The 27,522-nt window shown below is 38.7% G+C and overlaps 1 long non-coding RNA gene across 1 annotated transcript; it reads right to left on the reverse strand.

Moving 5' to 3' along the window:
* Positions 1-18,633: 18,633 nt before the first annotated feature.
* LOC125909043 (uncharacterized) lies at positions 18,634-27,336 on the reverse strand. Its single transcript, XR_007453529.1, has 3 exons — positions 27,212-27,336; positions 19,174-19,477; positions 18,634-19,038 (listed from the first exon to the last, which is right to left on the reverse strand). It is a non-coding gene; the product is annotated as an uncharacterized LOC125909043 (long non-coding RNA).
* Between the last annotated feature and the right edge of the window lie 186 nt (positions 27,337-27,522).

Consider the following 27,522-nt stretch of genomic DNA (forward strand, 5'->3'; position numbering starts at 1 on the left):
CATATTGAGGCTCCGGCAGATCATTCACGTGGTATTGAGAAAACCCAGGACGGATCATGCCAAACAAATGTCAGATTTCCAAACCTAGTTTGCTTGACATTTGGGCATAGCTGCTTTAGGTGGGAGAAAATGAGAAGCAAATTAGAAGAGAGACAAGAACAATTCAGACTTGAAGAAACTATGCTTAAGGTTAAGAGAGAACTCAAGTGAATCTTAATGCACTTGGGTAGTCTCTTAAGTAAATTCTCATGTGTACATTCATTTTACAGCTTAGCAATTTTCATAAACTTAACATAAATTATTCTTTGATAGTAATAACATGTTGCCCCCTCTCTGGTCCCTTGTTAACTGGTTCACTAAGACTTCACATTTTCCTTTCACTTAATAATTTTGCTTTGCCGTTCTGGCTGTATATTTTAGATCTGATAGACGTGCAACTATATTTTGAGAGGGAACATACTCATGTTAGCTACTTTTTTTAACATCTTTTTTTCTAAGCTAATATTTTATGTAAAAAAAAAAAAGGTTTAACGAAGAACATTCCATAACAAAACAGAGGACTTGCTTATTGAAGCAGGTTGTAAACATGTTTAATATACATCCTAGTAGTCAATTGAGACAAATGCTGTTATTTTTGGTTTTTTGTTTTTTGTTTTTAGTACATCCACCCACCTCGCACAGCTCTTTTAAGCCTCTTTCTGACTTTCTCCTCTGCCATTCTTGTCATCTTAGCTTTCATCTCTGGGTTTATTGCCCAATGGTTTCAAGAATGCTGCTACAACTCTAGGCATTACATCTGCATTCTGACGTAACAAAATAAAGGCTTTTCTTTAAGCTTCACTTATAAGACTTTACTTGTATCTCATTGTAGGACCCACGGCTACCACCAGACTCATCACTGGCCAATGGGAAAGGGATTACTGATATCTAGTCTAGATCACACTAGACATTGAAAAAGAGATCTGCTGTCTTTGAGATCAATAGGTCTCCATGGCTATGTGAACAAAATAATTTTCTTCTTTTTCTTTCTTTATTTTACAAAGGTCTGGGTGGTGCAAAAGAGTATAGCCAACTGCAAAGCTACAGGGAACGGTCTACCCGACACCACCCTGACTTCTGACACCAATTACAAGTTTGAGGGCTTCCCCAAACCCCTCTCAAGTTCACTAATTCACTAGAAAAAGCCATAAAACTTACTGAGAACCATTATTCTCATGGTTCTGATTGATTACAAGGAAAAAATACAGATTGAAATTAGCCAGGGAGAGAAGCATGTAAGGTAGAGCCCGGGGATGTACTGGATGTGTCGCTCCATTGTCTTCTGTCCATGGAGTCAGGAAAGAATTACTCTCCTGGGATTGATGTGTGCCAATGTGCACAAATACTGTCAGCCAGGGAATCTCACCTGAATCCTGGAGTCTGGAGGTTTTATTTGGACTCCATTATGTAGGCATGAAAGGCTGCCCATGTAGCTGACTTCAGTCCCCAGTCTCCAGTCCCTCTGGGTGTGACCCAAAGCCTCCATTCTAAATCACATTGTTTTGTCTTTCTAGTGCAATCAGGCCCAACCTAAGTCACGTTGTTAGACTATCCAGTGTGAAACAAGGCCTCTAAGAAAACAACTCCTATCAGGCATGACTTTCCAGGGGCTTAGAGATTACTTCTCAGAAGCCAAGGGCAAAGGCCGGACCTCTCTTTGGTCAAGGCTAAATTCTTTACTACACAAGTAGACAAAAGACAGTATGCATCACAAATTCTCTTTTGGCTGACAGCATGAAGACTCTCTGGGGGAAATGATGGAACTAAAGGAGGAATTTTTTTGCGAAGATATCTGGGTTTTGAAGATTAGCGATTTAAGAATCACAAGGTTCCATCTATTTTCTATGCAACACAATTTAAAACTCTATCTTACAGGATATATATTGCTAGAGGTGAAGAGATATCATTTGAAGGAGAGTTTAGGAAAATTTGGAAAACATTGGGCTCTAACAAAAAGTTAAGAAAGTTTTTACATCACTGGACTCTTCCTGGTCGTTAATATGCTAATATAATAGTTCTAAAAATATTGGTCTTAGGATACCCTACACTCTTAAAAATTAGTGACATCTGCAAAGTTCTTTCCTTGAAGTGGATTTTATCTGTTGATATTTACTATGCTAGAAATCAATCTGAACATTTTAATATTTAATTAACTATTAACTCATTTAAAAGTAACAATAACTCGTTAATGTTAACAAATAATTTATTTTTATGAAAACAGCTGTATTTTCCAAAATTAAAAAAAAATTAAACAATAACAGTTACATCGCTTTACACTTAAAAATTTACTTAGCGTTTGGCCTTACAAAAGTCAGCAAGAGTCTCAATACTGTTTCTGCATTCAATCAGTTGTGATATATAGTTTCAGTTGAAATATGTAAAGGAATTACATATTCCTTTTCAGCTATACGTAGTTAGAAAAGAGGAGACTTTTTAACAGGCTTTAGACATATTTTTGGATATGGTGTTTTGATGATATATTGGTGAAATTTTCAAATTCTGCTATATTAACATCCAGTATCCTATCTTATACTTTAAATGGTTCTTTGACCCATGCATGATTTTGTAACATCATGCATTGTTTTTTGGGGAAAAAATTGGATCATGAAGTTATGCGGGTCATCCAAATATTAACACATTTCATTACACAATGTCAAAAGTTTATATTTGTTAATATCAACACCAGTCTCATCCGAGGTCCTTAAATATTTGGAAGCTGTCAAGATCAAGTTACAACGTTTTCAAACTTCTCAGTTTTTCTAGAAAACCTACATTTGATTACAAGCTTTGAAATTAGCAAGAGCACATTAGTAATATGTAGTCAATAATTATATATGTTATTGATAGTGATTACCATTGTGAAAGACCAAAGATACTTGTATTAGCAGGTGTAAATTATTTCTTTGTTCATGAATTGAAGTAGAATAAACCATTCAGTTATTACCTCTTTATGTCTTTTGGGTTTTCCATCAGCTGTGTCCTCGAAGTCCACAATTCTAGGTATAACGTGTCCAAGGCACTTCAAGCTTTTATGAACACTGTCCACAAAGCTCACCCTGTTATTCTAAAACCAGTCCCATATTTTCAGTTTTTCATTATAGCAGCATTCCACTTTCACAAACCAAAATTGCTGTGTAACAAATCAGATCAAAATTTGGCATTTAAAACAACAAACATTTCTTATCTCACAGTTTCTATAAATCCAGGCACAGCTTTTGGAGGTCTTGACTCAAATTCTTTCAAGAAACTGTAATCACACTGCTAGGACTGCAGTTACCTCAAGGTCTGGGGAGGATTTACTTCCAAACTCATTCACGTGGTTATTGGCGGGAGTCAGTTGCTAGAAGCTTCTCTCAGTTTCTTGCCATGTAGGCCGCATGGAACAGCAAGTCCCAAAATGGCACCTGGCTTCCTTCAGAGTGAGCAAGCAAGTAAGCAAGCAAGAGAGAGTGAGTGCTCAAGACAGAAGGCAGTCTGATTGTAACCTAACCTCAGAAGGGCTATTCTATCATTTTTCCATAATATATTTATTAGAAGGGGATTCTTGAAGAGGAGTTCTAGAAGCCACACTCAAAGGGAGGGGACTACAGAAAAGCATGTATACCAGGAGGTGGGGTCACTGAAGGACATCGTCAACTCTGCCTATCATAAACGCTAATGTAAAATGTAAAACACACTTCTTAATAACATATGAGTTATAGGAAAAATAAAAATAGAAATCACTGAAGTATTTAGAAATAAGGAACTAAGCAACAAGAATAGTTTTAGGCAACAAAACCTATAAATGTAGCCAGAGGAGTATTTTAGAATGAAATGTGAATATTAAGTGCTTATTTTAGGAAATTAAAAAAACCTAAAAATGACTAAGCCAACACAAATGAAGAATTTCTTACATCAAGGACAGACTTTTTAAAAAAAATGGAAGGGGAAAATAAAATTGAAACAAAAATCAGGGGTGCCTAGGTGACTCAGTCGGTGAAGCACCCAGCTCTTGATTTCAGCTCAGGTCATGATCTCGCAGTTCATGGGTCCGAGCCCTGCATGGGGCTTCGTGCTGTGAGCATAGAGCCTGCTCGGGATTCTCTCTGCCCCTCTCTCTCTGCCCCTACCCTGCTCGGGCTCTGTCTCTCTGTTAAAACAAATAAATAAACTTAAAAAAAAAGATAGAATAAAAAACAAAGGAAGAAAAGAATCACTAAAGGCATCAGGCTCAGATGGTTTTACAGGTAAGTGTACCAGAACTTCAAGGAAAAATTTGACGTTTGTATTTGAAATAATTCAGAAACTAAACACAAAGTAAAGCTGTTGCTGTTCAACTCATTTTGAGAAGCCAACATAATGTTACTGTTAAATATAAGTAAAGGTAGTATAATTCACTAATAGGTATAGAAGTAAAAGTACTATGTAAAATATTAACAAAACAATACAGCAGTGTATTAAAAATAATATCGTATAAAGCAGTAGAGTTTAACCCAGGGTTGAAAGGATGTGGTGGTGGTGGAATATTTATTAATGTGATTACTGTCAGATTAATGAAAAACATATTAAAATCTCAGTGGAGGTTTCTTAGCACCTAATAAAAAATATGAGATAAAATTCAACGCCATTTTTGATAAAAAAAAAAAAACCGTTTAGTCCCCTGTAAATGTCAAGGCACTTCTTTACTTGCTTAAATGGTTTCTACTGAGTTGAAAGGGGTCCAAGATGTGGGTGCTGAAACTTTCTGAACTCATCTCCTCCCACAGACACATCAAATCTATAGCTACATATGAATAATTTCCCTCATAAAAAGGTCTGAAAACGAGATGAACTCCTCTGTATAACAAAAGATAAAAGAAGCACATTGAGATGGGTAGGAGAGGCAGAGTTATAGTGGGTTTTTTTTCCAATATATGAAATTTATTGTCAAATTGGTTTCCATACAACACCCAGTGCTCATCCCAAAAGGTGCCCTCTTCAATGCCCATCACCTATCCTCCCCTCCCTCCCACCCCCCATCAACCCTCAGTTTGTTCTCAGTTTTTAACAGTCTCTTATGCTTTGGCTCTCTCTCCCACTCTAACCTCTTTTTTTTTTTTTTTCCTTCCCCTCCCCCATGGGTTTCTGTTAAGTTTCTCAGGATCCACATAAGAGTGAAACCATATGGTATCTGTCTTTCTCTGTATGGCTTATTTCACTTAGCATCACACTCTCCAGTTCCATCCACGTTGCTACAAAAGGCCATATTTCATTCTTTCTCATTGCCACGTAGTACTCCATTGTGTATATAAACCACAATTTCTTTATCCATTCATCAGTTGATGGACATTTAGGCTCTTTCCATAATTTGGCTATTGTTGAGAGTGCTGCTATAAACATTGGGGTACAAGTGCCCCTATGCATCAGTACTCCTGTATCCCTTGGGTAAATTCCTAGCAGTGCTATTGCTGGGTCATAGGGTAGGTCTATTTTTAATTTTCTGAGGAACCTCCACACTGCTTTCCAGAGGGGCTGCACCAATTTGCATTCCCACCAACAGTGCAAGAGGGTTCCTGTTTCTCCACATCCTCTCCAGCATCTATAGTCTCCTGATTTGTTCATTTTGGCCACTCTGACTGGCGTGAGGTGATATCTGAGTGTGGTTTTGATTTGTATTTCCCTTTTAAGGAGCGACGTTGAACATCTTTTCAGCAGAGTTATAGTTTTGAAAAGATCCCCATTTCTAGCCTGGCAACACACAATAAGAAGGTGTCTCAACAAACAGGCACTGCTCCTAGAGGAGTAAGGGGTGGGTGCCCCACATCAGGCACCCAACCCCTAGGGTCTGGACCACAGAAATGAGCCCCCAGGTTGGCTGGCTTGGAAAGCCAACAGAGCTGTCATTTGGGGGTCCCGAAGTGTTATAGGAAACTGAGATTCCCCTCCTGGAGGCCTCCCCTGTGGTCTTGCTCACCCCAAGACCCAGCGGTTTGAGCACCTAGGCTCTATGTGAAGGAGATTCATTTGTTGATCTGGGGTCATTGGCCAGAAGGGTGGAGGACAGTTGAGACACTCCCCAGAGATGGAGGTACTGAATGATGCCATTGTTACTCTCTCCATATAACCAGCTTGGATGGGTTGGACATACTTGGACAAGGCACCCTCCTGCCTCCTTGCTGAGAGGGATACGGGCCAGTGGTCATGGCACTTGCTGAGGCCAGAAAGTGGGAATTGTTGTTACACCCCCGAGCTCCCTGGCTGGGGCCAGCAAGCACAACTGATCACAGACTTCCCCCACTCCCTCGCTAAAGCCTATGAGCACAATCCACACAGCGGCCACCTTGATCACCTTGTTCTGGTGGCCAAGGGGGCTGGTTTCTAGAGCTCCATGGGACTACAACAATCAGAAAGACAGCTCTTGGCAGGCTGCCATTCTCATGGCACTGCACAAACAACAAACTGAATCACAACCTTGGTTTTCCTGAGAAAAAGGCCTATTTACTCAGCCTAGACCGTCGGCCAAAGGGAGAGGCTTCAGGTTTTCCACCTATCTAAGCTAAGGAGGTGGTCCCAGGAAACAAGTACCACCCTTGGGCATCCCCTTGGCCTTGCTCAACAAGACTTCCCAGAAAGGAGCGTATATACTCCTCTGGAGCCTTGACTTTTGTAACTGTCACCCAGGAGACACCTCCAGTTCTCCCGTTCTGAAGGCTAGCAGAGATTATGACTGGGGTTCCACAGTCTGTGTATATTTGCATACTTTAAAAGCTACTGCCTGCGGGTCTGGCTTCCAATCAACCTGGAAGTAGGTGTTAAATGAGATTCCTCTCCTTGGATCACCTTACACCTGTCAGAATGGCTATTATTGAAAAGACAAGAAATAGCAAGTGTTGATGAGGATGTGGAGAAAAGGGAACTTTTGTGCACTCTTGGTGGGAATGGACATTGATGCAGCCACTGTGGAAAGCAGTGTGGTGATTCCTGAAAAAATTAAAAGCAAAGCTCCCATATGATCCAGCAATTTTACTGCTGGGTATCTATTTGAAAACAAACAAACAAACAAACAAACAAAACAAAGACACCAATTTGAAAAGATACATGCATCCCTACGTTTACTGTGGCATTACTTACAAAAGCCAAGATATGGAAACAATTTAAGTGTCCATCAGTGAATGAATGGATAAAGAAATAGTGGTCTATATATCTATATCTATAATGATATCTATAGATATAATTATAATTATATATATACACATATATTTGCAATATACTCAGCCATAAAAAAAGAACGAAATCTTGCCATTTGTGACAACATGGACAGACCTTCAGGGTGTTATCCTAGGTGAAATAAGTTAGAGAAAGATAAATGCCACATGATTTCACTTATATGTGGAATCTAAAAAGCAAGAAAAAAAATACAAAAAAAACCCAAAAGAAAACAGACTCATAGATAGTGAGAAAGGATTGGGGGTTGCCCAAGGGGAGGAGGGTTAAGATGGGGGGAAGGAGTGGTATACGTGAAGTGTATTAAGCAGTGTCAAATTCTAGCTATAAAATAAATAAGTCATGGGGATATAATGTACAGCATAGGGAATATAGTCAATAATGTTAGATTAACTTTGTAGAATGACAGACTTACATAAAACTGAAATTATTGGGTGACCATTTTACCATGTATGCAAGTATCAAATTACTATGTTGTACACCTGAAGCTAATATAATACTGTATGTCAATTACACCTCAATATTAAAAAAGGATTCCAGTAAAAACTAGTTTATATTAATACTACAAAGTAAATAAAACATTTAAGATTTATTAATTTAAGATCAAGAACAAGAAAAGGATATCTACCATTTTTTTTCATTTTTTTTTTTTAATTTTAGAGAGAGAGAGAGCACACAAGTGAGGGAGAGGGGCAGAGGGAGAGAGAGAATGTTAAGCAGGCTCTACACTCAGCACTGAGCCCAACATGGGGATTGACTCCATGACCCTAGGATCATGACCCGAGCCAAAATCAAGTCAGATGCTCAACCGACTGAGCCACCCAGGCGCCCCAAGGATATCTACTATTAATGCTAGTATTCAACGTGTGTTGGAGATTTTAGATGACACAAAAATACTAGAAGACATACATTTTAATATTAAAAAGAAAGAATTCAAGTTCATAGACAATATAAGTTTCTGTATACAAATACAAAACAATTGGGATGCTTGGATGGCTCAGTTGGTTAAGCGTCTGACTCTTTGATTTCAGCTCAGGTCATGATATAACTGTTTGTTGGATTGAGCCCCGTGTCGGGTTCTACCCTGAAAGCATGGAGCCTGCTTGGTATTCTCCCTTTCCCTCTCTTTCTGTCCCCCACCCCCACCACTCTCTCTCTCTCTCTCTGAAAATAAATAAATAAACATTTAAAAAATACAAAACAATCTATGTAAACTATTGAGATAAATAAGGAAGTTTGACCAGTTGGTTAGCTGTAAAATTATCATAACAATAATAACACAAAATCAAATGTGTGCTATATACCCAGAAAAACCAGTGAGTTTCTTAGCACTATATCTAACAAAAGAAAATTCGAGAGGCTTCTGGATAGTTCAGTCAATTGAACGTCTGTCTTTGGTTCAGGTCATGATCTCACAGTTTGTGAGTTTGAGCCCCTCATTGGGTTTGCCACTATCAGCGTGGAGCCCTGTTCAGATCCTCTGTTTCCCTCTCTCTCTGCTCCTCCCCTGCTCTCAAAAGTAAGCCAAAAACATTAAAATTTTTTTAAAAATTCTAAATTAAGAGAAATTATTATGTTCTTCTATGGAATGTTTTAGCTGTATATATATTTGAATCCTATTAAGCTAAGTTTATAGAGCAAATTAGATGTCAGCTAAAATCCACCAAGGATATTTTTTGTTGTTGTTAAATTGGACAGATTCTAAAATATTGGAATAAATATACTAACAATAGGTATCCCAGCAGCATACCCAGGAATATACATGGGCATGATCTATGACAGAAGTAGTCCAATAAATTATTGTGGAAATGATGGGCCATGTCATATTTAGCATTGGGACCACTGGATGTCCACATGGCAACAATAACTGGACGTGATGGTACTTTCCAATGGATTACAGATATAACCTTGAAAAACAAAACTCCCAAACTTTGCAAAAATACAGAGTAATCTGTTCATCAACTTGGTATAGAAAACTTTTTCTTCGGTAAGATAAGGAAAATACAGATAATAAGAATTGGGGTAGTCTGACTAACCAAAATTATAAACCTCCGTATGACAAAACCACCAATAAAAGTTGAAGGAAGAGCCTCAGGTTGGCAAAAAATATTTGCGACACAAAACACTAGTCAACGATTAGTGGTCAGGTTATGTGTGAAATATCTAGTATTAAGCAGGAACAAAAACAACAACAGATGTTGGCAAGGACGCAGAGAAAGAGGATCTCTTTTGCATTGTTGGTGGGATTGCAAGCTGGTGCAACCACTCAGGAAAACAGTATAGACATTCTTCAAAAAGTTAAAAATAAAACTACCCTATGACCCAGCAATTGCATTACTAGGTATTTATCCAAGGGATACAGATGTTCTGTTTCGAAGGGACACATGTACCCTAATGTTTATAGCAGCACTATCAACAATAGCCAAAGTATGGAAAGAGCCCAAATGTCCATTGATGGATGAATGGATAAAGAAAATGGGGTTTATATATACAATGGAGTATTACTCGGCAATCAAAAAGAATGAAATCTTGCCATTTGCAACTACGTGGATGGAACTGGAGGGTATTATGCTAAGTGAAATTAGTCAGTCAGAGAAAGACAAGTATCATATGACTTCACTCATATGAGGACTTTAAGACTCAGAACGGATGAACATGAGGGAAGGGAAACAAAAATAATATAAAAACAGGGAGGGGGACAAAACATGAGACTCTTTAATATGGAGAACAAACTGAGGGTTACAGGGGGTTGTGGGAGGGGGGATGGGCTAAATGGGTAAGAGGCATTAAGGAATCTACTCCTGAAATCATTGTTGCACTATATGTTAACTAATTTGGATGTAAATTAAAAAAATAAGATAAATAAATAAATAAATAAATAAATAAATAAAACGAACAGATTGATGCCTGAGGAAGAAATCTGAATGGCCAATGATGATATGATAAAATGCTCAAACTCCACAGAAAACAGGGAATTGAATGGTATATATGCTTCAGGGTAACTCTTGCCCATGGCGCGTAGATAGGAGGACAAAATGTCCACAGAGCAGTGTTTGTAGTTTGTAAGTAACCTGAATATTTTTCATAATGAATGGGACAGTACATAGCAACCAAAACAAATAGACCATGAACATACCAATGAACATCGGATTCTTAAAAAACAAACAAACAAAGCAATCCATGATGCCTTAAACGAAACAGTGTGGAAATGTCAAGATGTAGAATGAAACACAATGCCATAAATATCTTTAAATTAAAATACAACACCAATATTATTTGTTGACTCCGATGTATTAAGTATGAAAAAATACATGGGCATTATAAACGCCAAGTTATCTGGGGGGAGGGAAAGAGGACTGGGAACTGGGCAGGGCTCTCTACTGTGTTTTGACTTTGATGGAGGTGATGATGGTGCACAGCCTGTTGGAACGTCAGTTGGTGTCAGTGGTTGAGCTGTGCACAGCTCTGCCAGTTGTTTGGGGTCATTCATCTCAGAAGAGAGAGGGTGGGCAGTCCTCAGTCGTCATCTCTGAGGGGAGCACTCAGATGCTGCTGCTTACTTGTTTACTGCCTCTTCTCTGGGACCTGTATCTAGACGTCTGGGCAGGAGTCTATCTTGAACCACTTCTTCCTACTCTTGCGCACATAATGACTCTAGGGTGGAACAACTCTTGAATTCTCTGAGCCTCCATGGTGAGTCCCTCATTCTTCTGGATCCTTCATAAGCAGATTTCTTCCCACTCCAGTTTTCCATTGCCAAGCTATTGGTTGACATCTCACGGTTGTTTCCTTGGTCAAAAAATATCCCTTTAAGGATTTTTTTCCTACACAGTTCCTATTGTTACCCCCACAGGAGATTCAAGAGAACCTTTTCTGAGAGCTCATCTATACGTTAGAACACGTTTACACCTAGATAAAAATTTAACTTCCACTGAGGTCTGATGGAGAGGTGAAGGTCGAATGGGTGGGTAAATGGGTTGGAGAATTTCCGGCATGCTCTGTCTTTGAGTGTCTTTAAGGCATTGATAGCCGAACAAAATCCCAAGGTTAGCTGATATTGGGGTTGACCCTCTCCATAACACACTTTTTTTGTATCAATAATGTTTATGTTAAAGAGATATGCAGGACTCCATATGACTTAGTTTTTTTTTGCTAGGCTCCTGATATATCTCTTCATTCCAAGGACAATGTTCAAGATTCAGTGTTATGGAGGAGAGAGAGCATGAGTAGGTACTGGTGTATGTGAGGCATGGCCTTTGTTTGAGGGCCAGATAGCAACTATTTTAGATTTTGTGGGCATGCTATCCCACTTTCAACTAATTTCTGCCATAATTACATGAAAGAAGCTAACATAATCTGTAAAGAAATTGATGAGGCTGTACTCCAGTAAAACCTTATTGACAAAAACAAATTTAGCCTGCGGGCTGTAGTCAGACAGAGACTAGTGTAAACATGCATGTGAACTCTCACTTCCTTGAGTCCTCATCTTGAGCCCTCCAATTAAAGGTAGAAGATGGGAAGAAACGAAGTCAAGCAAGGAACTTTAGGAGGGTAAGTTTTTCTGAGTTAAAAAATGTAAGAGCAAATGTAGGAATTAGCTTTTATTTAATAAAAAAAAAGAATATTGAAAAAAAAAGAGCCCATCCCCAGCTGGCTGAAGGCTCAGGAAGAAAATTTTCTGACAATTTTATTTGGATACAGTAGAGCAAACGGTTTCCAGAAAGACTTCATTGAACTTTTACAGGAAGAAGAACCATGTAGAAATCAATCCAAATTGGTAAATGGAGTGGAGTGAAAGACAAAATTGTACTTTTAGGTTACATAGTATGGTTCCATCTGGAATGAAACTCCAAGTCATTTCTTTTCCCACCCAGGTTTGGTTCTATTTTCTCAATGTGACCTCTTCAACGAGCAGAATCAATAATGGGTCTGTCTCAAAACCCCCAGCTGTGATATGTTCAAGGCCTATCTGGACTTTTAGGAAAACAGCAATAAATGTCCAGATAAATGAGCAGTCCTAAATCAAAGGTGAGTATTCTCTTAAACTGGCTGAGAGCATTTCCAAATTGGTACCTTACCAACATGGATCAGAAAAGCCATGACTAGTGCCTACTCTAAGATTTGGTTTGCCAAGAAACAACTTCAGTAGAACAGCCAATTAGCTATGAAGCACAATTAAAATAAAAATTACAGTGCGCTGAGTTTCTTCTCTTACGTGAATAAGCTCAGCCAATATAGTATTTTAGTCCCAGAATTGTGAACTCTGTAATAATCCCTAAAGGCATTGTGGGAACTTTCTTACGGCTATGTGGAGCGTTCTGATCCAGAATAAGGCCAAACAGAGGCAAGAGGAGGCAAGCAAAAGGAAAAGCGTTGGAGGGGTGGGAAGGGAGAGGGAGAGAGAGGGAGGGAAGGGGCAGAAAAGGGAGAGAGAGTGAGCGAGAAAGAGACAGAAGGCTGATGACCCTGTATGGACGCTGGGATTCAGACATTCCTGAAACCAATTAATTCCTTGGAATTCTAGTTACATAAACTAATAAAAATTATTGAGGTATAGTTTACATTGCAGTATAAAACACAGAGGTATTAAGAGTACAGCTTAGTACATTTTAACAAATGTATATATTCTTGTAACCCAATCAAGACATGAAACATTTCCTTCACCCTATAAAGTTCTTCCATGACCATTTCATGTCAGTTCCCGTGCTTTACCCTAGAAGCAGCCATTGTTCTGATTTCTATCTTTATAGATTAGTTTTGAATGTTCTTGAACTTTGTATAATAGAATCATTACATGGTGACACTTTTGTGTTTCTCTTTTTTTCATTCAACATGGTTTTGAGTTACCTCCATGTTGTTGCATGTAATAGGAGCTCTTTGTATCGCTATGTTTTAACTCATTCATTCATTAGTTAGTTAGTTAATTTAAAACATTTTTTTAAATGTTTATTTATTTTTGGGACAGAGAGAGACAGAGCACAAGCAGGGGAGGGATAGAGACAGAGAGGGAGACACAGAATCCAAAGCAGGCTCCAAGCTCTGAGCTGTCAGCACAGAGCCCCACGCAGGGCTCAAACTCACGGACAGTGAGATCGTGACCTGAGCTGAGGTTGGTCGCTCAACTGATTGAGCCACTCAGGCACCCCAATTAATTTTTCAAAGGCTGATCTTTTGTTTTTCTTTTTTTTTTTAAGCTCATTTATTTATTTTGAGAGAGAGAGAGAGAGAGAGGGAGAGATGGAGTGCTCGAGTTGGGGAGGGGCGGAGAGAGAGGGAGAAAGAGAATCCCAAGCAGGCTCCACATTGTCAAAACAGATTGTTCATCCATTCACTTGTTGATTGACAGTGGGTTATTTCTGGATTTGGGCTCTTGTGAACAAAACTGATATGAACATTCTAACATTCTTCTACCAGTTTTTTGGTGGACATGTATCTTGACTTGAGGAGAGGATAATATAATATAATTACTAGTAGTATAATGACTGGTTCCTGGGGGCAAGTAGATAGATTTGTTAGAAACTACCAGCTTCCAAAGGGGTTGTACGCCATCAATGTGTTAGTCTCCGTGCGATGTACATGCTTGCTAACATTTGGTTTTCTCAGTCATTTAATTTTAGTCATTTAAATTTAGTCTATAAAAGCCCTTTGTCTTCCCCTCCCCCCAGTTTTTGTGTTGTAGTAAAATGCACCCAACAGAACAGTCACATTCTTCACTATTTTAGAGAGTGTACTATGGTATTTAACCACATTGTGCAACTATTACCACCATCCATTTCTATAATTTTTCATCTTGTAAAACTGAAATTCTATACCCGTTAGGCAGCAACTCTCCATTCTCCCCTTCCCCCAGCCCTTGGCCACCACCAGTCTGCTTTCTATCTCTACAGATTATACTACCCTGAGTACCTCCTATAAGTGGAATCATACAGTATTGACATTTTTATGACTTTTTTACTTAGAATAATGACCTCAAAATGTATCCATGTTGCAGCATATCGCAGACTTTCTTTTCTAAGGTTAAATAATATTCTATCGAATGTGTAAAGCACCTCTAGTTCATCCATTCATCTGACAGTAGATCTTGTTGCTTCCACATTTTAGCTACTGCAAGTAACGCGGCAATGGACGTTGGTGTCCAATCGCGGCAATGAACGTGGGTGTCCAAACGTCTCTTTGAGGCCCTGCTTTCACTTTGGGTGTAAAACAGAAGTAGAATTGCTGAGTTAGCTGGGAATTCTATTTTTAAGTTTTTGAGGTACTGGCATACCATACCATTTCCACCACGGCTACACCATTTTATATCCCCACCAATAGTGCAGAGGAGTTCCGGTTTCTCCACATTCTTGGCAATCCTTATTACTTTCTGGGTATGAGGTAGTATCTCATTGCAGTTTTGATTTGCATTCCCCTAATGATCCGTGATGTTGAACAACTTTTCATGTACTTATCAGCCCTCTGTACATATTCTTTGGAAAAATAACTGTTAAAGTCCTTTGCCCATATTTGAATTGGGTGGTATGTTTTTTTTGTTGTTGTTGAGTTGTTTGTATTTTCAATACATTCCAGATATTAACCTTTTATAATATATGTGATTTGCCATTATGTTTCCCATTCTGCGGATTGCCTTTTTACTCTGCTGATTCTGCATTCTGATGCACAAAATTCTCTTTCTTTCTTTCTTTCTTTCTTTCTTTCTTTCTTTCTTCTTTCTTTCTTCTTCTTTCTTTAATTTTAGGGAAAGAGAGAGAGAGAGAGCACTCAAATGAAGGGAAGAAGAGCAGAGGAAGAAGGAGAGAGAATCTTAAGCAGGCTCCATGATCAGGGTGGAGCCTGACATGGGGCTTGATCCCATGACCCTGGAATCATGACCTGAACCAAAATCAAGAATTGGTATTCAACTAAGTGAGCTATCCAGGCACCCTACAAAATAATTTTTATAAAGCCTAATTTATCTGTGTTTTCTTTTGCTGCCTCTGCCTTTAGTGTTAAATCCAAGAAGTGATTGACAAATTCCATGTTATAAAGCTTATACCCTATTTATTTCTGAGAGTTTTAGGTTTTATATTTAAGTTTTTGATTAATTTTGAGTTAATTTTTGTTTATGGTGTTAGGAAAGGTCAGATTTCACCTTTTTGTATGTGGGTACACAGTTTTCTCAGCACCATTTGTTGAAAAGATTGTCTTTTCCCCTCTGAATAGTCTAAGCACCCTTGTCAAAAATAATTTGACAATATATGCAAGGATTTTTTGGGGATCTCTATTCTATGCCATTGATCTATTATGTCTGTCTTTATGCCAGTACCACAGTTTTGATTACAGTAGCTTTAAAGTAAGTTTTCCAATGAGGAAGTGTGAATCCTCCAGCTTTGTTCTTTTTCAAGATTGTTTTGACTATCTGGGGTTTTTCGAGATCCCATATAAATTTAAAATGGGTTTTTCTATGTTTGCAAAAATATCATTGTGATTATGGCGGGGACTGCACCAAATCTGTAGATAGCTGTGGTTAGTACTGACATCTTAACAATATTGAGCCTTTCAATCCATGAACATGGGATGTGTTCCCATTTATTTATGTCCTCTTCCCTCTCTTTCAGCGCTGTTTTGTGGTTTTTGTTGTACAGGTCTTTCACCTCTTTGGTTAAATTAATTCCTAAGTGTATTATTCTTTTTGTGCTCTTGAAAATCAAATTATTTTTATAATTTCCTTTCTAGATTCTTCATTGTTAGTGTAGGGAAGTACAACTGATTTTTGTGTTTTGACTTGTATCTTGCTACTTTGCTGAAGTCCTTGATTAACTCTAACAGCTTTTTTTGTTGTTGTTGAATATTTAGGGTTTTCTGCATATAAGATATTTGCCCATTTTTAAAACTTGGATTGTTTGTTTGGATTTGCAGAAATTCTTTATTCTGGGTATGAGGATTTTGTGAGACAGAAAAGTTGCAAATACTTTCTTTCTATATGTGACTTGACCAATCATTGTTTAAAATTACACCTTTTGGGGCGCCTGGGTAGCTCAGTCGGTTAAGCGTCCAACTTCAGCCCGGGTCACGATCTCGCGGTCCGTGAGTTCGAACCCCGCGTCGGGCTCTGGGCTGATGGCTCAGAGCCTGGAGCCTGCTTCTGATTCTGTGTCTCCCTCTCTCTCTGCCCCTCCCCCATTCATGCTCTGTCTCTCTCTGTCTCAAAAATAAATAAAAACATTAAAAAAAAATTACACCTTTTGATCATTGGAAATTTTTAACTTTGATGATATCCAGTGGTAAATAGATGCATTCCTAGCTATTGTAAATGTTGGCTGCAGGAGGCTTACATCAATAGCTTTCTCAGAATTATTCTCAGCCAATGGGAGTCATTTTACCTAGAAATAACTGGGGTATCATGCTCTCTTCCGAAATACTTTACTCAAATGACTGGGTGTTATGGTGGTACAAAAAGCTTGTACCCTGACTTCTGTATGGGATAGCACTGAAGTGTCATTTGTGTCTGGGGCTCCTTTTAGGCTCAGGGAGAGGCTGGGCTCCAGCTGACCCCACTTCTTTGCTAAGCTTCCTCTTCTGTTCTATCCTGTTTTGCTTACTTCTTTACAGATATCACTTATAGGCATTCACTCAATAAATGACTCACACAAGAGTCCTGATCTCAGGCTATGCCTTTTAGGGAACTCAGTCCAAAATACCAATTCATCATTTTTTCTTTTATGTTCAGTTCCTTGTTTGTATCCTAAGAAATCTTTGCTTACCTCAGGTCGTGCAGATTTTCTTCTATATTTGTTTTCAGGTGCTTAATAGTTTTAGCATTTACATTTAGGTATATGATGCATTTCAAAGAAATTATTGTGAATAATGTAAGATGGGAGTTGAGTTGTGATTTTTTCCACAAAAATATCCAGGCATTTCAGCACCTTTCTCTTGCCCAAATGAATTGTACTTGCACTATTATGAGAAATCAATTAACCATGTATTTGCACGACATTTATTTTTATTTTTGCTTTAAGTAGTTTGTCATGGTTTTCTTTCACCATACATGAAAACAAACTCAAAATTGATTAAAGAGATAAATGTGAGACCTGAAACCATAAAGATTCTTGAAGAGAGCACAGGCGGCTCTCTCTGACATTGGCCATAGCAACGTTTTTCTAGATATGTTTATTGAGGCAAGAGAAATAAAAGCAAAAATAAACGATTGGGACTTCATCAAAATAAAAAGTTTCTGCACAGAGAAGGACATAATCAACAAAACTAAAAGTCAATCTGCTGAATGGGAGAAGATATTTACAAATGACATATATGATAAAGGACTAGTATCCAAAATACACAAAGAACTGATACAACTCAACACCCAAAACCCAAATAATCCAATTTAAAAATGGGCAGAAGACATGAACAGAAATTTCTCTAAAGAAGACATCCAGATGGCCAACAGACACAGGAAAAGATACTCAACATCACTCTCCATCAAGAAAATACAAATCAAAACTACAATGAAATATCTCTTCACATCTATTAGAATGGCTAAAATCAACAACACAAGAAACAAGTATTGGTGAGGGTGTGTAGAAAAAGGAATCCTCTTGTGCAGTTGGTAGGAATGCAAATTGGTGCAACCATTGTGGAAAACAGTACGGAATTTCCTCAAAAAACTAAAAACAGGGGCGCCTGGGTGGCTTGGTCGGTTAAGCGTCCGACTTCGGCTCAGGTCGTGATCTCACGGTCCGTGAGTTTGAGCCCCGCGTCGGGCTCTGTGCTGACAGCTCAGAGCCTGGAGCCTGTTTCAGATTCTGTGTCTCCCTCTCTCTCTGCTCCTCACCTGTTCATGCTCTGTCTCTCTCTGTCTCAAAAATAAATAAATGTTAAAAAAAAAAAAAAAAAAAACAAAAAAACTAAAAATAGAACCATCCCACAATCCAGGAATCACACTGCTGGGTTTTTACCCAAAAACTACAAAAACACTATTCAAAGGGATACATGCATCCCTATGTTTATTGTATTATTTACAATAGCCGAACTGTGGAAGCAGCCCGAGTGTGGATGAATTGGATAAAGAAGTACACACACACACACACACACACACACACACAATGGAATGTTATCCAGCTGCAAAAAATAATGAAATCTTGCTATTTGCAACAGCATAGATAGAGCTAGAGAGTATAATGCTAAGTGAAATAAGTCAGTCAAAGAAAGACAATTACCATATGATTTCAGTCATATGTGGAATTTAAGGAACAAAACAAAGGAGCAAAGGGAAAAAAAAGGAGAGAGAGAAACCATGAAACAGACTTTCAACTATAGAGAACAAACTGATGGTTACCAGAGGCAATGGGGGTGGGGGGATGGGGGAAGTAGAGTAAGGAGATTAAAGAATACACTTAACATGATGAAAAAAAAAATAAGACAAAATGACAAAAAAAGTAAAGTGGTGGGGAAAAAAACAATGTAAGCTCTAGGAAAAAAAATCATTTGACCATACGTTAAACAATATTTATTTATATTTTTGCTTTAAAGAAGCTTGTCATGGTTTTCTATTTCTTAGAGCTCATTGGCCCTGGCTAATTTAAGGTCTCCCTTTTAGGCGACTTTCCACCCAGTGTTCCTAGACTTACCAAATAAAAAATATAGGACTTGAAGTTAAATTTGAGTTTCAGATACACAAAGGGCTCCTGTGTGGCTCTGTTGGTTAAGCTTCCAATTCTTGATGTTGGCTCAAGTCATGATCTCATGGTTTGGTTTGTGAGATCGAGTCCTGCTTTGGGCTCTATGCTGACGGGATGGTGGATGCTTGGGATTCTCTCTCCCTCTCTCTCTGCTCCTTCAACTCTATAAATAAGAAAGTAAATAAATTAAAAAAAGGAAATAAAAAACATTTCAAATACACAAGCAATAATTATTTTAGTGTAAATATATCCCATGCAATTTTAGGAAAACGTATTTAAACATTTTATTAATGTGTACCTGAATTTAGAAACCGAACGTCCTGTATTTTATCTGACAACCTTATTGCCACTGGACTCCTTGGATTCTGATGCTCTGCATCCCATCACCGCCTGCTGTCCGGACTTCTGGCACCTACACACAAGGTGAAGCTTCCTGAATCTCCCCACTCCAATGCACTCTATCCTTCCCATCTGGGAGGCTGGAATGGACAGTTCACAGTCTTATCACATTCTTCAGCTCTTTTGGCTGTCAACTGCTGAAGCGACTTGATTCGTTTTTAAATGGCTTTCCACTTCTGAGGTTCAAATTCAATGTTACTGACCTGCGAGAACAGACAGAAGGGTGTTGTGACTTCCTAGCTCTTCTCAGGCCAATCAACTCCTATCTTCATACCTGAAACTTCATGAGTGGGCCTACAGCCACCAGCTGTGACCGCTGAGCCAAACTCGCTGGATCTGAGGACACTTCTTCTGTGATACAGGCAGCATGAGAACCACACTGTGAGCCGCTGGGGACACCCTTTCCCCACCATGTGCAAGAACTCCACAGCTGGATAGCCATGGAGCAGAAGGGTTGAAAACCTCTGCCCGCAGGCAGTGTGACAGAGGCAAAGTGAGCTGGGCAGGCTGGAGGGAAGAATCATGGCCCACAGTCCATTCCACAGTAACACTTTCCCCCTCACTGGGAGACCGGAATTTCATAGGTGAAAATGTCTTTCTCGTGGAACACTGTCTTAGCCTGTAACCTGAGACGAACCGAATGTGGGACCATAAAAGTTAACCAGCCGAAGAGTCCTTATGGCTTCTCAGTACCAGAGACAGATTTCCTGCAAAGCTGATGAAGAAAGCTTGAACTTCAGGGGCCCTATGAGTCCCTGTGAGTTCTGGGAGGTGCTGAGAGTGAAGGTCTGCTCAGGTGAGGGACAAGCCAACTCGCCATTGGAACTATCATTCTGTAAGTATTTCTAGCAAATTGCCTCAAGCCACCACAGAAAAATGAATTTCCAAGTCTCGAAAACGTTGTGATGTCTTATTCTAAATAAATATTTCCATTCATAACGAACGTTATATTCACAATTTCTTTGTGTTTTTTAAGAGGGTCTCTCAAGATGGTTCAGATTCCACTAAGTCTGAACTGTACCTTCTCATGCCTGTGAGGATAAAGACAGAAGAGGTATAGATTCAGGCTCATGACTTTAGGACATGGCGGAAAACGTTCCTCACCTGGTTCATCCATCTATGTCACAACTGTCAGACATCTAGTGACCCACCTGGGACAACAGCTCCAACACTGTGACTTCTTTAGAATCTGCCTCTATACCTCTCTGAAGAGATCATTCCCAAAACACCTCTTCTGGCTCTACTCTACTGTTCCTACCCTTTCTCTTCCTGACGCCTTTTTTAACCATTCCAACTGCACTGATTTACTTTGCAGGCACGTGACCCAAAATTACTTTGTTTCTGTAAAAGATATCCAGAAGTAAGGCTGCAGAGACTAGAATTTTGTACAAAAAAAGCAGGCAAAATAAAGATTTTTGTCTACTCCCTTTAACGTACTTATTGCAAAGGCTAGAACATTCTGAGCCTTTATTAAACAGAGAACAGAGCACCAATCTTTGATATGCAAAAATATGTAAAGTTATGTCCTACTTTATGAATATTTAACATATATTCGATATAAACTATTATGTAAAATTTACATCAAAAATTCTCTTGAAGAAGTACATTATTCTTATCCCAGAATAATATTTATCAGTCTCTAAATTGAGTTCCCTCAGCTTTTAAAAAAATTATTTTGATTTATCATAAATCTATTTCTGATCAAGTAACAAGTTTCGAATAAACTGTGGTATATTTACATTCCATTTCTTCCAAAAAGATTGGTTTATCACCATCAGAATTAGAGATTTATAATTTGTAACTTGCTGTGGCTAGAATTATTAGCTAGTTACAGAAATTTAGCAGTTTAGTTGTTCAAATTTTGTTAAATGTTTTTGCTAAATTTGTTTCAATTGGGATCAATTTGAAAAATCATTCAGTTAATCTTATTAAAAAATAGTAATTATTTTAAACTGTGTGTATTACTTAGGAAACAAAATTAAAATATTAGGGACTTTCATTACAATTTCCTCCTGTGATTAATTAATTTATATATTTATTAATATGGATTCTTTTTGGGGTGCCTGAGTGGCTCAGTCAGTTAAGTGTCCGACTCTTGGTTTTGGCTCAGGTCATGATCTTGTGGTTCATGAGACTGAACCCTGCATTGGGCTCTGTGCTGGCAGCACAGAGCCTGCTTGGGATTCTCTGTCTCCCTCTCTCTCTGCCCCTCCCCTGCTCTCTTCCCATCTCTCTCCCAAAATAAATAAAAATAAAACTTAAAAAAATGGATCCCTTTTTATTTCACATTATACAATGTATTTATGTGTATTTAAGTGCAAATGTATTTCAATATTATACATATTTATATGTAAATTATTTATATATGTATGTGGTGTATTTAAATCCATTATATTATCTAATCTTCCCAACAATTTCATGATATAAATAGCAGACAAACTTGTCTTCCTATTGGAAGTTAAATATCTTAAAAGTGGATGAGACAGAGTTGGTACCTCGATTTCCAAATTCCAGCTTGGAATTCTTTCTACCGAATTTGATTTGCCACCTCTCGTCCTTTATCTTTCTCTTCATCCTCATGACCCTTTGGTATGTAAAAACTTAGTATGTACTCAAAATTGTACTAGAAATGTAATGCAGATGTTGCTTTCAATAGATTTATAGTCTAGTTGGTAGAAAGAATACACGCAAATATATGCAAATATACCCATATATAAATGCATATATACATATCATTAAAAAATCATACAAAATGGCATATCAAGTTGTGATTTTTATATTAATTTTAAAATACTACTTGGTGCTGGGCACCGTGTACAGGCCAAATGAAACCAACTGTTAAGAGTTCTTGCTAAAATTTAGAAGAGGAGCGGGTATTTGGGCTGGTGAAAGAAAAAAACAAAACAAAACAAAACTTCACGAATTGAGTTTTTAAGCCAAGTGACCAGGATAGGCCAAGAAAATTGACAAGTACTCAAGAGGGAGAAGTCTAGATGCAAGAAAGAACGTGGGTGTCTTGGGTAACAGTAAAGCTATTTATCTGGAGTAGGGGGATTTGGTGAAACAGTATGGATTTGGAAACAGAAATGGGGACAATTTGTGAGCATCTCATTTTCTTTTTTTTTTTTATTTTTTTTTAACGTTTTATTTTATTTTTGAGACAGGAAGAGACAGAGTATGAACAGGGGAGGGTCAGAGAGAGGGAGACACAGAATCTGAAACAGGCTCCAGGCTCTGAGCTGTAAGCACAGAGCCCAACGCGGGGCTCGAACTCACGGACGGCGAGATCATGACCTGAGCCGAAGTCGGCCGCTTAACCGACTGAGCCACCCAGGCGCCCCAGAGCATCTCATTTTCTAAGCCAACTCCATTTTCTTAAATATTGATAATGCTCAGAGTTCCACACTTGACTTTTCTATTGCTTATACAGGTGGTTCTTTGAGGATTTTGATCTCTTTGAGGATTTGTTGTATATAATGCATTTATTTCCTTCTATTTATGTGCATATGAGAATGCATAATTGCCCAAGAACTTTAGAGGGCTCAGAGGCCCTGAAGTCCACCTGAAGACCTCTAGGTGTAAAGACTCTTCTTGGACAATCTAGTTAGAACTTAAAGCTCTTTCCTGAACTCCAGATCTACATATTCAATGACCTGGTGGACAACTCCACTTTGATGATACCCTCAACATGGCCAAATAAGACTCATAATGCATCCTCAATGACCTCTTTCTTTGGTATTTCAGCAGACGGTAGAATCACTCAGTAAACCTAATACAGTAAATGGTAGAATGCTAGATCATTCACATGATCATCCAAGCCTGAGATCCAAGAGACCCTCAAGGCACCCACCCCCTGTTTTCTTTCTACTTTCAGTTAATCACTCAGACCATGCTTTTTTTCCATCCCGAAGGCTCCTTCCCTAGTTAAGTATTTATCATTTCACACCGGCTTCCAACTGTGTTCTGTGCCTCCAACCTTGCTTGTCTGTTCTAGTTCATTCTCGGTGTTGCTGGAAGAGTAGTAACAGTAATAACAAATCTGGTCACGTCATTCACCTGCTGAGAATTTATCTATGGGTTCTTCCATTGTCTTAAAGAATAAAATTCAAACTCCTTACCATGATATGGTTTGGCTCTGTCTTCCTTGCTTGTCTTGGTGCCATTTACATGCTCACTGTTAGCTCCACATTTGCCTTTTCTAGTCCCCTCTGTCTGAAATGCCCTAAGACCAAGTCTACATCTGTCCAACATCATTCTAGTCCCTGAATCATGCCCTTGGGATTGTCTACCTCTTGAATCCCATCTAGATGTTCATCCGTTTGCATTCTTATAGTGCTTTGATCTGAACTCCTTTAGGGCATTTTTCACATCAGGATATCCCGTTTTCTTTCTGCCTGTCCCTAGGGTTGTGACCCCCTCAATGCCGGAGGAATTTCCTAAGTTTCCCGTGCGAAATCCCAGCCAGAATGCATTTGGTAAATATGTGGTACATGAATCTATGAACGAATACATTCTGTAGACCAGTGGTTTTCTACCTGTTCCCAGATGCTCCCGGGGACACCTCAATGATGCCATAGAGAATGAAATACCTTCTTTTAAACAGTAAGGATTTAAATCTCCCAAGGAAACCATTCATTTCCTCTTGTTAATTCCTTTTCGAGGTAGTAATTCCTGTAAGGTTTTATTTGGCAATCCTACTACCAATCTATTTTTACACCCTAAAAAATGTCTTTGTAGACAATTAAGTTATATTTTTGAACTAGGAACCGAGAAAATGATAGTACTATTTTAGCAAGAGTCCGTTGGCATAGTACGAAATGTGCATTGGAAGAAGCCAAGGTATGATCTGGTCAGAAAGAAAGATGAACATAAGATTTTATTTTTTAAGTTCAATACAACATTAAATTTACCTTTTTAACATTTCTCGTAGGGCTTTGGAATAAGAGGTTTTAATTTTAACAGCAAGGACTTTGTTCAGCTTCGTATCTTGGTAAAGTTCAGCATTTTAGTAGCCTACAAGGCCACAAATTCAATATTTTCAAATTCACTATAGGATCCGGGTGAAAGGAGAAACCCTCTTCTGAGTATGTTCTAAAAATGTAATTTCTACCTTTAAGAAACTGAACATTCACCTGTGATTTATTGTCTCATCCTCTAAAGGCTTCCAAAAAAGTACAATGGATGGAGTTTTGAATAAAATGTCACGGACGTTCACAGGCCTTACTTCCGAAGTATGCAAAAGTGGTCTTCCCCAGAAGGGAGGCTCTCTCGTACATTCGTGTGTTAAAAAGTAAACAAAATTCCCCATTGGATGATGATCTAAAAAGTCCCAGTCTATAGAAAATATATACTCTGACTTTTAAATGTCGACCAGGCTTGGAAATCTATATGACATAAACTTTTGCCAAAAAATCAATCTTGAGTTATGATTTGATTAGCAGAAAATTGCTATCACATTTGTTTCTACATTTGTCTACCTCATGTCCTTTTCATTCATAGGCTGGCTGATTCAAACCTTCTTTAAAAACTCCCCGAGAAAGTCTGTGACATTAAAATGTCCTTTGATGCTCTTTTACTAAGCAGTGAATATTAACAGTTATGGTGACCCTGTTCCCTAATGTGTCTCAGCAGGATCAATAGCAGTTAAGTGCCACTGTTTTACAATTAAAAAGGGGATCATTTTAAATTTAAAAGCTCATAGCTAATTTTCTTCTTGGCACTTAATGGCGTAATTCATTTTTGAAAAACCTCATTGGGAGAATGTAGGCTTTTTTTTTTTTTTTTTTTTTGGTGGCAGCAGAGGAAGGGGGTAGTTTTAAGCACCTCTTGTTGACTCCTGAGATGATTTGTAGCTTTCTTCATTAAGTGGCTAGTGAAGCATCCATAAAATTTTCTGCAAAAAAGGGGACCCTGATGCACAGCTTGAGTAATCATTACAGTTCTCCGTCAAAACTAGTCAACGGCCACTTTCTTTGGGACTTTCTTCCTGAGTGCTGCTGCTTTCGGCCAATCCTGCTGTTACATTCACATTTTTCCCCCTGATTTTTGCTTTTCATTTTGGTGACCTCCTCCTATTCCCTATTAGGAACCCTAGGCACACGACAGGTGGATCGGAGCAGTGCATATATTTCTCCAACATCTAATTGGCTAACATTACGCTGGAAATGTCATTCTGATCTTACCTCATTGACATTGCAGAGAGCCTTGGCTCTGCTTCCACAGAAGGATGGCTTTCCTGGTTCCCAATTACTACAGTAACAGACGCATCGAGTTACATATACAGTATACCCCCGGGGATAAGCACTCGACACAGATCCACTCTGGGGTAAGTCTCCTGTCTGCTTACAGAATTTACATTATCTTGAGGCAAAGGAGAGATACTGTCTGTCATTTATATTTGCTGCTTGAAGCTTGGAAAAATATACTAATCCATTTGGTAGTTTTGGGGGGTATTTTTTAAGATGTCTAATTAAAAAGTAGACGATACCCATACTATCTCTAATTTAAAAAGCAAACGCCTGAATGTCGATTGCATGCAAGGCACTGTGCTGGGCTCTTTAGACGTCTTTTCTCTGGTCCTGAGTCCACCTTACAAGATAGACGTTATTTTTTCATAATTTACAAATGAAGACATTGAATCTCAGGGAGGTTAAGTTATATGCTTATAGTCGCACAGCTTATAAATTATTGCAAATGGGACTGCAGATTTGAGCTGTCTCACTTCCAAACCCCCCCCCATCTTTGAATTATATGATTGATCATATCCATTGAAACTGCTTTAGATTTAACTATATATCTTTAACTATGTAACTTATGTAGACTTAAGCCCCAAGATCAACTCACCGGAATTTAGAGGCTTTTTAAAAAACATTTCCATGACACTCGTTATAAGAAAGTTGGGACCAGCCAAGAATGTCAGTTCTTCATGTAGGATTTGATTTTTTTTTTAATTCTTTTGACTTTTGTCAGTCTATTACAGTATGTCTGTCACAGACTAGGAGCTGTTATTAATTAAAGACTACATGCAATATCTCATTTCATTCACTTTCCTTCTGAATCCGATAATATTCTCTGTAACTATAAATTTTGGACTGAAGGTTAATGTTCCAGTAAGGAACCCTGAATAAACAGGAACAAGTGCATATTAGATTAGGGTTTGGAATAAATGGGATATCAGGACACCAAGGACAAATGGTCCCTGAAAATAGGATTAATTTCTACTGGGAAATTTGTCTTTATTTCCCTTGCCTGTGTGTAAAAACAGTAACCATGGAAGAGGGCTGTTTCTCGAATTATCACATCTTACAGAAAACTGGCTCTAATTTAAAAATAAACAAATAAAAAATTTTTCTCCTATACATTATTCTTTGATCAATTGTTTTCTTGCTTCATATCCCCCATTTTTTTTTTTCAGTTTATTTATTTTGACAGAGAGTGTGAGCAGGGAAGGGGCAGAGAGAGAAGGAGAGAGAGAATCCCAAGCAGGCTCTGCACAAAGAGCATAGAGCCTGCTGTGGGGCTTGAACCCACCAACCCTCAGATCAGTTCATGATCCGAGCCCAAATGAAGAGTCAGTTGCTTAAGGGACTGAGCCACCCAGGCACTCCTCACCCCATTTAAAAAAAGTTCTATTTAAGTAATCTGTAGATCCTATGTGGGGCTCTAACTCAGGACCCCCAGACCAAGAGTTGCACACTCTTCAGACTGAAGTCCCCAGGCGCCCCTCCCCCCTTTTTGGTCTTTTTGTCTTTTCCTCCCTCCCTCCTTTCTTCCTTTATGTTTTTTAACCGCCCCCCCCCCCAACCTACTGAAATCAATATACTCCTTGATCAATATACTTTTCCTCTTTTAACCAGACATCTGTATGTAAGTGACAAAAAAAAAAAACAAAAAACAAAAAACAAAAAACAAAAAACAAAACCCAAACCACCACTCACCACAACAAAACCCCCCAAAACCAGGACTCCAGTCCCTGCCCAGCAAAGGCATGTCATCAGCTCATGGGTTGATTAAGCGAACGCCACCCAACCGGTCCGTCCCCGTAATCCGAGCCCTGAGTCAGAGGACCAGGCGCCCGCTAGGCAACAGACCGCGGCTGGCTTCGCACGCGCGTGGGTCTGACATGCCATCGAACGACACAATTAGCCGCTGACACCAGGTGCAGCCTGCTTCCTGCCACGTTACACGTCTCGCATTTCATGTAATGGTGCTTGCGAAGCGCTCCCCCGTTCCCATTAGCCAGCCCTGC

Source organism: Panthera uncia (genome assembly GCF_023721935.1).
Source record: "Panthera uncia isolate 11264 chromosome B3 unlocalized genomic scaffold, Puncia_PCG_1.0 HiC_scaffold_1, whole genome shotgun sequence".
NCBI classification, from domain to species: domain Eukaryota; kingdom Metazoa; phylum Chordata; class Mammalia; order Carnivora; family Felidae; genus Panthera; species Panthera uncia.